This window comes from Macaca nemestrina, chromosome 1, assembly GCF_043159975.1.
Source record: "Macaca nemestrina isolate mMacNem1 chromosome 1, mMacNem.hap1, whole genome shotgun sequence".
Taxonomy (NCBI): Eukaryota; Metazoa; Chordata; class Mammalia; order Primates; family Cercopithecidae; genus Macaca; species Macaca nemestrina.
In genome coordinates, this window is record NC_092125.1 from 67,352,110 (window position 1) to 67,365,921 (window position 13,812).

The following is a 13,812-nucleotide window of genomic DNA, read 5'->3' on the forward strand; positions in this document are numbered from 1 at the left end:
TCTAAGACTGAAACCATAAAAACTCTAGAAGATAACATCAGAAAAACCCTACTAAACATTGGGTTAGGCAAAGACTTCATGGCCAAGAACCCAAAAGCAATTGCAACAATAACAAAGATAAATAGACGGAACTTAATTAAACTAAAAACCTTCTGCACAGCAAAAGAACTAATCAGAGTTAACAAACCCCACAGAATGGGAGAAAAATCTTCACAATCTATACATTCCCCAAAGGACTAATATCCAGAATCTACAAAGAACTCAAACAAATCATCAAGCAAAAAACAAACAACCCTATCAAAAAGTGGGCCAAGGACATGAATAGACAGTTATCAAAGGAAGATATACTAGTAGCCAACAAGCACATGGAAAAATGCTCAACAACACTAATGATCAGGGAAATGCAAATCAAAACCACAGTATGATACCACCTCACTCCTGCAAGAATAGCCATAATAAAGAAAATAACAGATGATGGCGATACAGTTTGACTCTGTATCCCCACCCAAATCTCATCTTGTAGTCTGAATTGTAATCCTGACGTGTTGGGGGAGGGACCTTGTGGGAGGTGATTGGATCATGGGTTTGGTCTCCCCATGCTGTTCTCATGATAGTGAGTGATTTCTCACAAGATCTGATGATTTTGTAAGGGTCTTTTCCTCTCTTCACTCTGCACTTCTCCTTCCTGCTGCCTTGTGAAGAAGGATGTGTTTGCTTTCCCTTCTGCCATGACTGTAAGTGTCCTGAGGCATCCCCAGCTCTGTGGAACTGTGAGTCAATTAAACCTCTTTCCTTTATAAATTATCCAGTCTTGGGAAGTTCCTTATAGCAGTGTAACAACGGACCAAAACAGTAATTGGTACTGAAGGGGCAGGGCACTGCTATAATAATATCCAAAAATGTGGAAGCAACCTTGGAACTGTGTAACAGGAAGAGGTTGGAACTGCTTGGAGGGCTCTGAAGAAGACAGGAAAATGTGGGAAATTTTGGAACCTCCTAGACACTTACTGAATGGCTTTGACCAAAATGCTGATAGGGATATGGACAATGAAGTCCAGGCTGAGGTGGTCTCAGATGGAGATAAGGAACTTATTGGGAACTGGAATAAAGGTGACTCTTGCTGTGCTTTACTGAGGAGAGTGGTGGCTTTTTGTCCCTGTCCTAGAGTTCTGTGGAACTTTGGACTTGAGAGAGATGACTTAGGGTATGTGGCAGAAAAAATTTCTAAGCAGCAAAGCATTCAAGAGGTGACAGAGCGTAAGAGTTTGGAAAGTTTGCAGCCTGACAATGCAAAAGAAAATAAAAGTCCATTTTCTGGGGAGAAATTCAAACTAGCTGCAGAAATTTGCATACGTAATGAAGAGCCAAATGCTAATTGCCAAGACAATGTGGAAAATATCTCAAGGGCATGTCAGAGAACTTCATGGCAGCTCTTCCCATCACACGCCCAGAGGCCTAGCAGGGAAAAAATGGTTTTCTGGGCAGGGTCCAGGGCCCCCCTTCTGTGTGCAGCCTTGGGACTTGGTGCCCTGCATTCCAGCTGCTCCAGCCTTGGCTAAAAGGGGCCAAGGTACAGCTCAGGCCATTGTTTCAGAGGGTGCAACCCCCAAGTCTTGACAGCTTCCATGTGGTGTCAGTCCTGCAGGTATGCAGAAGACAAGAATCGAGGTTTGGAAACTCCTGCCTAGATTTCAGGGGAGGTATGGAAATGACTGGATGTCCAGGCAGAAGTCTGCTTCAGGGGTACAGCCCTCATGGAGAACAACAGTGCAGAAGGAAAATGTGGGGTCCAAGCCCCAACACAGAGTCCCTACTGAGGCACTGTCCAGTGGAAATGTGAGAAGAAAGCCACCATCCTCTAGAACCCAGAATGGTAGATCCACCAACAGTTTGCATCATGTGCCTGGAAAAGCTGTAGCCACTCAATACCAGCCATGAAAGCAGCCAGAGGGGGCTATACTCTGCAAAACCACAGGAGTGGAGCTGACCAAGGCTGTGGGAACCTACCCGTTGTATCAGCATGCCCTGGATATGAGACATGGAATCAAAGGAGATTATTTTGGAGCTTTAAGATTTCATGATTGCCTTGCTGGATTTTCGACATGCATGAGGCCCTTAGCCCCTTTGTTTTGGCTACCTTCTCCCATCTGGAACAGCTGTATTTACCCAATGTTTATACTTCCATTGTAACTAGGAATTAACTAACTTGCTTTTGATTTTATAGGCTCATAGGCAGAAGGGACTTGCCTTATCTCAGATAAGACTATGGACTTGGACTTTCAGGTTAATGTTGAAATGAGTTAAGAGTGGGGAACTGTTGGGAAGGCATAATTGTGTTTTGAAATGTTAGAAAAATGAGATTTTGGGGCCGGGCGCGGTGGCTCAAGCCTGTAATCCCAGCACTTTGGGAGGCCGAGGCGGGTGGATCACGAGGTCAGGAGATCGAGACCATCCTGGCTAACATGGTGAAACCCCGTCTCTACTAAAAATACAAAAAAAAAAAACTAGCCGGGCGTGGTGGCAGGCGCCTGTAGTCCCAGCTACTCGGAGGCTGAGGCGGGAGAATGGCGTGAACCCGGGAGGTAGAGCTTGCAGTGAGCCGAGATCGCGCCACTGCACTCTAGCCTGGGCGACAGAGCGAGACTCCGTCTCAAAAAAAAAAAAAAAGAAAAAGAAAAATGAGATTTTGGAAGGGCCAGGAGCAGAATAATATAGTCTGGCTATGTGTCCCCACCCAAATCTTATCTTGAATTGTAATCCAAATTGCAATCCCCATGAGTTGGGGTAGGAAACTTGTGAGAGGTTACTGGATCCTGGGGGTGGTTCCCTCATGCTGATCTTGTGATAGTGAGTTCTGACAAGATCTGCTTTTCCCCGCTTCACTCTGCACTTCTCTCTGCCTCTTATGAAGGACATATTTGCTTCCCCTTCTGCCAAGATTGTAAATTTCCTGAGCCTTGTGGAACTATGAGTCAATTATGCCTCCTTTCTTTTTAGATTACCCACTTTTGGGCAGTTCCTTTTAGCAGCATGAAAATGGACTAATACAGTTGGTGTGGATGTGGTTAAAAGGGAACACTTTTACACTGTTGGTGGGAATGTAAACTAGTACAAGCACTATCGAAAACAGTGTGGAGATTCCTTAAAGAACTAAAAGTATATCTACCATTTGATCCAGCAATCCTGCTATTAGGTATCTACCCAGAGGAAAAGAAGCAGGGGTGGTTTGTGGCCATATTGTAGATGCTTTAAATGCTGGGGATAGAGATTAACTCAATTTGAAAGAGCCAATGAGACATTTTGAACAGGGGGCAATATGATTGGAGCTTTCATCAGAGTTCATTAGTCATATGGTAGGTGATATTCACAGCTTGGGAAGTGGTAAAAATTAAATGAGTCCAAAGCAGCACAATTTGCAATTACAAAAATATGTAACTAACCCAAATGCCCATCCATCAACAAGTTGATAAAGAAAATGTGGTATCTATATCTATATCTATATTTATATCTATATCTATATCGATACCCTGGAATACTACTCAGCCATAAAAAGGAACAACCTGAATGGAATTGGAGACTATTATTCTAAGTGAAGTAACTCAGGAATGGAAAACCAAACATCATGTGATCTCACTCATAGGTGGGAGCCAAGCTATGAGGACACAAAGGCGTAAGAATGATACAATGGACCTTGGTGACGACTTAGGGGAAAGGGTGGAAGGTGGGTGAGGGATAAAAGATTACACATCAAATACAGTGTACACTGCTTGAGTGATGGGTGCACCAATATCTCAGAAATCACCACTAAAGAACTTATTCATGTAACCAAGTACCACCTGTTCCCTGAAAACCTATTGAAATGAAAAATAAATTTTAAAAATAAGACTTCATGAAGGAGAATTCACATGACTTTAAAAGATGGGTGGAATTTCAACAAGTGGAGGGAGCAGAGCAAGAGGAGATGTCAAGACAATCTGTCAGGTGGAGGGAATAACATTAATCAAGGATGGAGATGGAGAAATTATGTCTTACTTGGACAATATCAAGGAGTCAACTTCAATTGCACTAAAGCAAGAGATACATCTATGTAAGTATAGGAAGAAAAAACAGCAGGGGTGGGTTGTGGCCATATTGTGGATGCTTTCAATGTTGGGGATGGAGATTAACTCAATTTGAAAGAGCCAATGAAACATTTTGAACGGGGGCAATATGATTGGAGTTTTCATCAGAGTCCATTAATCATGTGGTAAATGATACTCACATCTTGGGAAGTGATAAAAATTAAATGAGTCCAAAGCAGTGAAGTATCTAACTAAATTTAGTAGGTGCAAAATTAATTCCCTCTTCTCTCTTCTATCGCACTCATTGTTTCTGAAGCTGTGATCTGCAAAAGTGGGCCTAGAGTCCTCTCAAGACTCTGCTGGTTGTGAATTTCATTTTTCCTCCCAGAATCCAGCTAAAGGAGTCACCCTGTGACCTGGGTCTAGAAAATCCCCAGGTGGAGGCCAGAGGATAAGTTTTTGTGACCTCTAGCTATTTACTTGAGCCTGAGAAACTTAGAATTCCATAGCTTAAATCCAGCCAGCCTGGCACTCCCTGCTAAAAGCTGCCTGAGGAGAGCTGGCCCTCTCTCCTCTTTTTTAATATGTCTCTTTAGAGGCTCATTTTGACTGACCAGCCAACATCACTTGGCATTCAGGAAGCATGTCTCCTCCCCTCACTGCCTCCCCTGCACCGAGCCTTGAGGATGATTTGGGGTTTTGTAGCCTATTATTTCTCCCCCCTCTCCCCTTCTCCTGCTGCTGGGAGGCTTTTTTTCTGATAAGAACCTTCTAGCAGTTTCATCACAGCCATTGTTAAGAGGAGGCGAGTCTTCTCACAATGGATACCTGATGATTTCCCCCTTTCTGCAGACAAATCAGTCCTTAGTGAAAGGTCTCATTATTGCTCTTGCACCATTATTCTGGATGTGCTGGCTTAGGGTCCCTCACTCAGTCCCCTTGGGGGAGGGAAAGAAAAATCTGTTTCTTGCCATTAACTTTTTAAAAAATATGGCTGTGAAAATGCTCTCATTCTCCACTAATGGGATTTGAGGAAGACACAACTTCTGTACTTATTACCTCCACACATTCTTGCAACATCCTTTACAGACTCAGAGATTAATTGTGCTTTCCTGGGGTCCCTCCTCTCTTGTCCAACACAGGGTGTTTCATCTCTCCAGAAATCAAAATGCACTGACCCAGGCCCCTCTCAAGAATTTCAGTGTCTTAAAATAGAAAAACCACCCTTTCTGCATTCCACCCTTCCTAAGTAATTTTCTTTTTCTTTTGTTCTCACACCTGCAGGCTAGCTTCCATCAGCTCACTCAAAAATTCATAAATTAAGTGTCCATTGTGGTTAAGGCACTGAGATAGGCACAGTGGGAGATGAATTACCCCTCAGCCTTCTCTGTCTCGCATTCCTGTATATCAGAGATCAAAGGTGGGCACTTTCATTGGAAAGGCTAAATCCTTCCCAAGACACCCAGGAGCAACCCCATCTGATTTGCTCGTGATGTCCTCTGGGTAACAGACACTCTGTCAGAGTAATTATTTACTTTAAAGCCACTCATTAGGAAATATTTAAATCTGGATTTCTTAAGCCAACTCCCTGCAAATTGCAAGACAAATCTCCAGTGAATTCGTTTCTTACTCAACTTTTGGCTGATTCTCGGGAAAAAAGGGAATTGGGGAAAGTGTTTCAAGTCAAACTGAGAACTGAACATACAGATACTCACCTGTAAGGGGAAAAGAATGTATTGACCAGAAAAAAAAAAGGGAAGGTGGAGGTCTCCATTCATGGATGACAAAAGAGAAACAGATTTAGTCTTATAACTGTCAACTGAAGAATGATGAGTTTGTAAATTTAGGAAAGAGAGCTTCATTTCTTATAAATGGTTACAGTCTGCAGGTTGGCCATTCTGATAGGCTGGAAAGGATAGCCTTTGAACAGAAGCCAGAAACAGACACTTTGAGGGAAGGGTAAATGGAATAGAAATTTATAATATATGAAGCAGAATGGCTCTATATATTTTATTTACAGATACGTGTGTATGTATATATAATATGTGTATATAAATATATATGTAAGTATATATAAAGCAATTTATATACATATATAAATATATATAAAGCCATTATGCTTGATATTATATAAGTTATAGGAGAAGTCATTAATATTTATAAAAGGAGAAATATGCACGAACTTCATGCTCCTTCATGGGTCCCATGTTCAAAAAAATGGTGGCAAGCAAGATCCAAGGGTGGAACTTTTGGGCCTCTAATATCAAAAGGTGAAGCAGAAGACATGAAAACCCTCACTGCACATCCTCCACAGACTTGCCAGAACAACTCCCTGGTCCGTAGTCTCTTATCAGGAAGGAGTGCTGGTTGGTTGTGTTGAAACCACAAAAGAGAGGGCGGTGTCAGGTGGCTGGTGGATATTAGGGGTGGAGCCCTTTGAAAGAGCTGGTTTCTGTTTAACCCTTTGGGAAGAAAGCCTAATGGCAGTTAGCAAGAGAGGAGGTATGACAAGGCATGTCGGATCTCCATCCTGTCATGGCCAGGAACTCAGCTTCCAAGGTTTCTCTGAGGTACCCTTGGCCAAGAGGGGGTCCATTCAGTTGGCTGGGGGGCTTAACATTTTGTTTTTATTTCTCATAATTGAATCATTTTTTGGAGGAAGAGCAAGTACTACAGGTTTCTCTAATATTGACCTCTAAAGCAGAGGATCTGAAGGACAATTGGACCTTCAGATGTTAACGGTACTGGTTTTGCTACATGAACATGTAAAGCCAACAAGGTTTTAATAAAGTAACCATATCTCTCTTCTTGCCTCCATTCATCTTGTCACCTACAGAAGTAAGCAGAGCCAATGCTCAACTGTCTGTGCCAAGGAAAAGCGGCTATACACATTCTTGAGACTTCAGGGCTGTCTCTGTTGGGACTGGTGTTTTGCCCAGTTAATCTCTCCTTCCTAATTGTTGAATTCAGTTAGTAACATCTCTTTTCATATTGAGGGTCTCTTGTACTTGCTTCCTTGTTCTTGGCTATATTTCGTTGAGTTTGGCTTATTGAGTAAGCAATGCTTTGCTTTGGTCCTGTTAAAGGCTCTTACTTAAACATTAAGGGAAGAACTATGGGCAGAGATTTTCCTTTAACAAAATAAGCCATTTCACAGGAGGCTTACATAGATTGACTAGACATCAGTAAAACAAGAGTAAACCTCCATGCCACCCCTAATCTGCCAGCCCCCAAAGGGAGGAAAGGGCAGCATCCCTGGTCCACAGTGATAGCTCTCACAGTGCCAAACAGTGTGAGGACCATGCAAGAATACAGATGAACAAACATTGTCCTGGAAGCATGTGTTTTAAGACAAAGTGCCGGGTTCCCTTTTGGTTAGAAGGGTCATCAATCCTGTTTGCTGGTGTTAGCATGGACAAGTGTGCGTACTAGGATCCCCCAGAGAGAGGTGGCCACTTAGAAGTGGTGAGCATGGCCCTTACGAGGTGTGGCTAGGTATTCAAGTACTGGACATCATGCCAAGAATGCATTGGTTCTTTCAAATTACTTCCCTAAAACCAGTCACATCTTTCCAAATCTAATATAACATTGGCACCTAAATTCAAATACAACTCTTTCATACAGCTGAATGAATCACTTTGTGCCTTGATTTTTTCACTTAAAATACTGAAAAGAGGCCAGGTGTGGGGGCTCATGCCTGTAATCCCAGCACTTTGGGAAGCTGAGGTGGGCGGATCACTTGAGGTCAGGAGTTTGAGACCAGCCTAGCCAACATGGTGAAACCCCATCTCTACTTTAAAAAAAATTAGCCAGGACTGGTGGCAGTTGCCTGTAATCTCAGCTACTTGGAAGGCTGAGGCATGAGAATCACCTGAACCTGGGAGGTGGAGGTTGCAGTGAGTCAAGATTGCACCACTGCATTTCAGCCTGGACGACAGAGCAAGACTCTGTCTCAAAAACATAGGTAGGTAGGTAGGTAGGTAGGTAGGTAGGTAGGTAGGTAGATAGATAGATAGATAGATAGATAGATAGATAGATAGATAATAGCATCAGCTTCTTAATGTTATTATGATGATTAAATGAGTTTAGAACAGTGCTTGGCATATAGTAAAAACTCATTAAATGTCTAGTATTATTGTTGCTCTTGTTACAAGTTAAAATCTACAAGCTTTTAAACTTAGAGTAGAATTTGGAAATTGGACAAAGTAATTTCAAGGCTCAAGTTTCACCAAAAAGGAATTTCCCTGAGAAACCCTTATCAATACACACACAAATAAGTGAAGCAATGCAGTATTATATCTTATTTAGCAGAATGTTTTCCTTCCAGGTCTATTTCACTAATTGATAGCCCCAGTGAGAGAATGCTGAGTGGGTTGCAGGGAAAGTTGGGTAAAGGTTTCATAGCCCAGAATATTCTTGATAATAACTAGAAGTTATCCAAGAAATTAAAATATAAGATCATCCACAGGTTATATATCAGTAATCAAAAGTGAGTATATTATTCTCACTCAGATTGCTAATGGTTGCAATTGCTCAGCAGGGTAGTAGAGTAGTAGAGACCAGATGCTAAGATTCCCTTGTCCTGGGGAAGCAGGTTTTCCATAGACAGTGTGCCGAAACAGGGTCTCCATAGCACAGGTCACAGTGACATTTACCCTAACTGGCAACTGGTGCACAGCTCGATAGTAAACATGGAAATGACTTCACTGTCACTAACTTGCTAGCTCCATGTTTTAAGAATTGTGCAAGAATCACTCATCTGCATAGAGAGTACTGATGGTTACACAGCATTCTGAATGTATTTGATGCCAGCGAATTGTACACTTATAAGCGGTTACAATGACAGATATGTCTATCTTGCCACAATAAAAAAAGAAAGTTGCAAATAAAAAATAAATAAACAAAAATAAGCACCACCCGTCTTTAGCCCAGAAGATAGGACATCGTAATACATCTACCCACCAAATGGTAGGACAAAATAGGTAGTAAGTCCACGGGTGAGAAAGTTGACTTGAGGAGAGGAAAACTAGCCTATGAGTCACATCTAATTTCAGAGAATATCAGCTGGTATTCAAATATATACAGCCCCTTATGTATGCTGGGATGGAAAACTAACAAACAGGAAAGAATGTGTCTCCATAGTTTAGCAGGGTAGCCAAGAGGCCAAAATAGATTCTGTCTGTAAAATGCTATTAGAAATCTACTCAATTACGGCAACCTCTTAGTGTGAGGCCCAGTTTCTCTGACCACATTTTTCACTCTGTATGGGTGAGGTTGAGTAAGGACGCCAGCCCAAGTTTATGGGTCTTCAAGTCTTCTTTTAAGAAGGCTTTTAATCCCTCTTTTCAGGGAGGCTGGTCTCGCCAGGAATGGCAAGCTTGCCAGGAACCTCTGGTCTTTGGCGCCACTCACAACACTGCTAACAGCTGCTGTTACCACGCTTGTAGGGGGTGATCTCCTGCACGGCGCCTGCTGCGCCCTCTAGTGTCATCAACTGTCTTGTGCAGTTCTTTGTGGGAAAGGGAACAAGGCTTAGCGCTATTGAAAGCCTAACCTCCAGCGATTTTCCTTTCTGGACTCCTTGGTTCATAGAGAGCTCCCTCAGGGATCATGGCAGAGGGGAGCCGTGAGTACCCTGTGTATCCGTGTGTATACCCAGGAATTCGGGTCACTTAAAAGCCTTGCATTCCTCTTCATTCATTTTCCAGTGAAGTTCAACAGCACACATACAATAGCAATTCTAGAAACTATTCTGGACAGATAGGTCTCCAGGGTGCAGAGGCTAAATAGATACTAACAACAACTACGGCAGAGCCAAGTTGAGGCCCACAGCCCTGTTTTTTCCCCCTATGACTAGACTGTACATCCCAGCCAGCCTTGCAATTAGCTATGACCAGTAATTGAATTCTAATCCATGTATAAAAATCCATACATAAAGAAACAATGAATTTGTTTAGGCTCTTAAAAACTCCCACATTTCATCCTCCTTTTATTTTCCCCCCTCATATGCTAGCTGAATGAAAAAGATTTCAAGACCCTGGAGGACGCTGGAACTATAATATGGGACACCATCCAGGGAAAAATTTGAACTTTGGTCTGTGACATAAGTGAGAAATAAACTTTTACTGTATTAAGCCACTAAGATTTTGAGTCTGTTCATTATATCAGCAAGCATTACTTGGTCTAACTAGTACATTGACCCTGTGTGGTTCTACTTTCAAAACAGCATGCTAATAAAAAAAGCAGTGATGCATATAATAATTTTTAAAAAGAAGATAATAAGGAAGAAAAGTTGTATATTTTTCATTAAAAACTATCCCTTGCTTAATGATACAAAAAGCTTCCAGTAAACTGACCATACAAGAAATGACTCTTAAGTGAATTTATTTCAGTAATGAAAACCGTTATAAAACCAGTTATATTTTTTCTGAAGAAAAAACAGTCTTATATGTGGTAAAATTGCATGTTTAAAGATATGAATATTTTATAAATCAAAATTATAAAAGAAGAGCATAATAATTTATCACAATTATGTACTATTATATACCATATAGAAATTATCAATATTATATATTATTCTAGATTTCAAAGGAAGTATCTGCATTATGTCAGTTGGTGAGTATTACTCAGCTGCCAGAATTTCATTGTCAGAACCTCATCCGGGTAGGCTCTTTTTTTTTGTCCAATGATGGCAAGGAGGAAAAGCTCCCCAACCATCTGGTAGGGATGCTCTGGTGGGCATGCCTGCCTTGGGAGGGTATGGGATGGAAGTCTGAGACCTCTTTTAACCCTGAGTGTTTATGCCTTAGCAAAGGAGCCAAATGATCTCCAAGTTCCATAAGTTTTATGAGGCTTAATGTGAGATCATATTTGGAATTCTAGGAGCAATTTTTTACTTATTTTGTAAAAAATTCCCAATTCTAAATTCAAATTAAGAAAAGCACAAAAAAGCCATATTTGCATATCATGAGGTCTTCCTAGCAATTTCCTTGATGTTCTTTTGGAAAATAAAATTATACTGACTTTGCATTACCTGAGTTTTCACTAACTCAAGTATAAAGGGAGGTGGGAAGAATGTGGATTCTTTCATCCTAAAGAGCTATCAGCATTTCAAAAGCAAGAAAGTCATTCTGCAACTTCCCTGTCTATCTGGGAGGGGAAAAATGACTTTAAAATAAAGCAAATGGTTAAGAACTAGTGTTAATTGAAGATCAATCAGGAGTTAACCTACATTACATCTGAAATTATAGTGCTAATTGATGGAATGCTAGGATTCAATTTAAAAGCAGATGGTTCACATACAGACTTTCACAACTTGAGTAATATAAAAGATTAGATATCCTGCCATATTTGTTTACCCTTTCAATAGGCAGGAATGAGCTCCTTCAAAGAGGCACCTGTAAAAGAAGAAAACTTCCTCTTTCGTTTTATTGGTTTAATTTCACTGGGGGCCTGTGCTTGGAATGAAGGTAGGTAGGGGCAGGGTCTGAGCAGTGACTAGATACATATTACCAAACATAAATTGCCAGTACGCTTTCTGTTTAACTGCTGTGCACATGAAATCTCTGTTCCCAGCAAGGAGAAATTTGCAGGCTGGTTGCATTCATCACCAGAAAAAGCCCTGGATTTTCTGCTGCTGTTGTGTTTGGTGGCTTGTTTTAATTAGGGACCAGGAAATTGATCAGTTTTAGCCTACCAAGCACGAATTCCGGCTTAGACTCTTATTCCTTTCGCCACCATTTTCAGAATTAATTTCTACAATTCTTCAGCTGCATCAGCATTTTGACCCTGAGTTCATGCGAATCCAAAACAGTTGCTTGAGTTGGTCAATACAAACAAGAAAAGTCATGCAATACAGTTGAGAAAAATCATTGTTTCAGTCAAAAAGTTGATTTAAATGCGGTAAGAAAAGCCTAAAGTTCACCTTTTTGATGAGAAGCAAAGGGCTGTGAAGAGATTTTACTCTAAGGAAAAATTTAAGACAAATGTTTTTAAAATGTCACTATCTCCACAACCGAAGGAGCCCTTGTCACAGTGTCTATGTGTATCCTTTTAACAGTGAATGAATTTAACATTCTATAAACACTTGCCTGTATTTCTGCTCTCCGCCCCAACACATACACACAAAATAAGACAAAGCACTAGTTTTAGATGCAAAGATTGTACTCTTTCCTTAATAGATACATTTGTTGTTTAATGGAACCTATTATTTTGGAAGTGAATCCTTTAGTTCTTAAGATGGTATCAAGTATAACATTGAGTTGCATTTCAGAAAACAGTGGTACATGTGTGGCCTCGAATTGAAAATAAGGAAAAAAAAAAAAAGAAGAAGGAGAAAAGGCTTTAAAACGAATAGTCTTACTAAAGGATAAAAAAAATCTGCAAATAATTGGACGACACAAAATAAAATCCTTATCACCTATAAAGCACAACCAAACACCACCTGGTTCTTGATGAAGTCTCTCTAACGGCAGAAACAGGTGAATGAAAATGAAATAAGTTAGCAATGCCTCTGTTACTACTGGCATATTAGAGAGAATGGTGGAGGGGAACTAAGGGATATGAGATCTGATTTTGGTACCCACCAGCCGGTCATCTATGACATTGACCAAGCCCCATGCCCTCTCTGGGCCTCAGCTTCCTCATCTTTAGTATAAGGGGAATCATTTAGATCAGAGTTTCCCAACGAGTTTATTACAACTCTAGTTACATAGGATGGTGGGAGTATAAGGTAAAAAAAAATTTTTTTTGAGATGAGGTCTAGCTCTGTTGCCCAGGCTAGAGTGCAGTGGTGTGATATCAGCTCACTGCAACCTCTGCCTCCTGGGTTCCAGCGATTCTTCTGTTTCAGCCTCCTGAGTAGCTGGGATTACAGGTGCCTGCCACCATGCCCAGCTAATTTTTGTATTTTTAGTAGAGACGGGGTTTCACCATGTTGGCCAAGCTGGTTTTGAACCCCTGACCTTGTGATCTGCCCACCTCGGCCTCCCAAAGTGGTGGGATTACTGGCGTTAGCCACCGCGCCCAGCAAAAAATTAAAATACTAAATTAAATTCAGGTAAAAGGTTCTATAGTCAATAAATTAGGACAAACCTGGGTTAAATAAAGTCAAACAGGTATCTTTACTGCAGAACTACTCAGGCTTCCTGGCATGCTGTATCGTATTACATGGATATTTTCTTCCTAGTGTTACTGAATGAACTAGGGTCCAGTTGCCTGGTGCAGTAAACCCAGACACTGATGCTTGAGATCTGCAGTGGAGAAAAGGGCATTTATTGCATGGCGTTAAGCAAGAAGAATGAGCGTTAACACTTGAGACCTGAACTACCTGACAGCTTACAAGCAACGGTTTCAGGAAAGCAGAAGTTGCCGTCAAAATTGTAAACCAACTCATGGAGGTTATATATCGGTTTTGCCCATAGGTGTGACTCTTTCCAGGCCCTTCAAGAAGAAATTTAAAACAAGAACCACAGTCAGAGTTTAGTTTTCAGTTCCTCCTTATCTAAGGTCTATGTGATAGCAGTGGGCATTTTCCAGTCAGTGGGAATTTCTGTAAAACAACTCAAGAACACATGCTAAGATGTTATCTTTTAGTTTCTATAAGGAGCCAAAACAACTTGTGACTCCAGCTTGCTTGGGAGATTGTTGTTACTATTTTCTTGCTTATCTGTTCCTCATTTACTTTTTTTTTTTTTTTTTTTTGAGACGGAGTCTTGCTCTGTCACCCAGGCTGGAGTGCAGTGGCGGGATC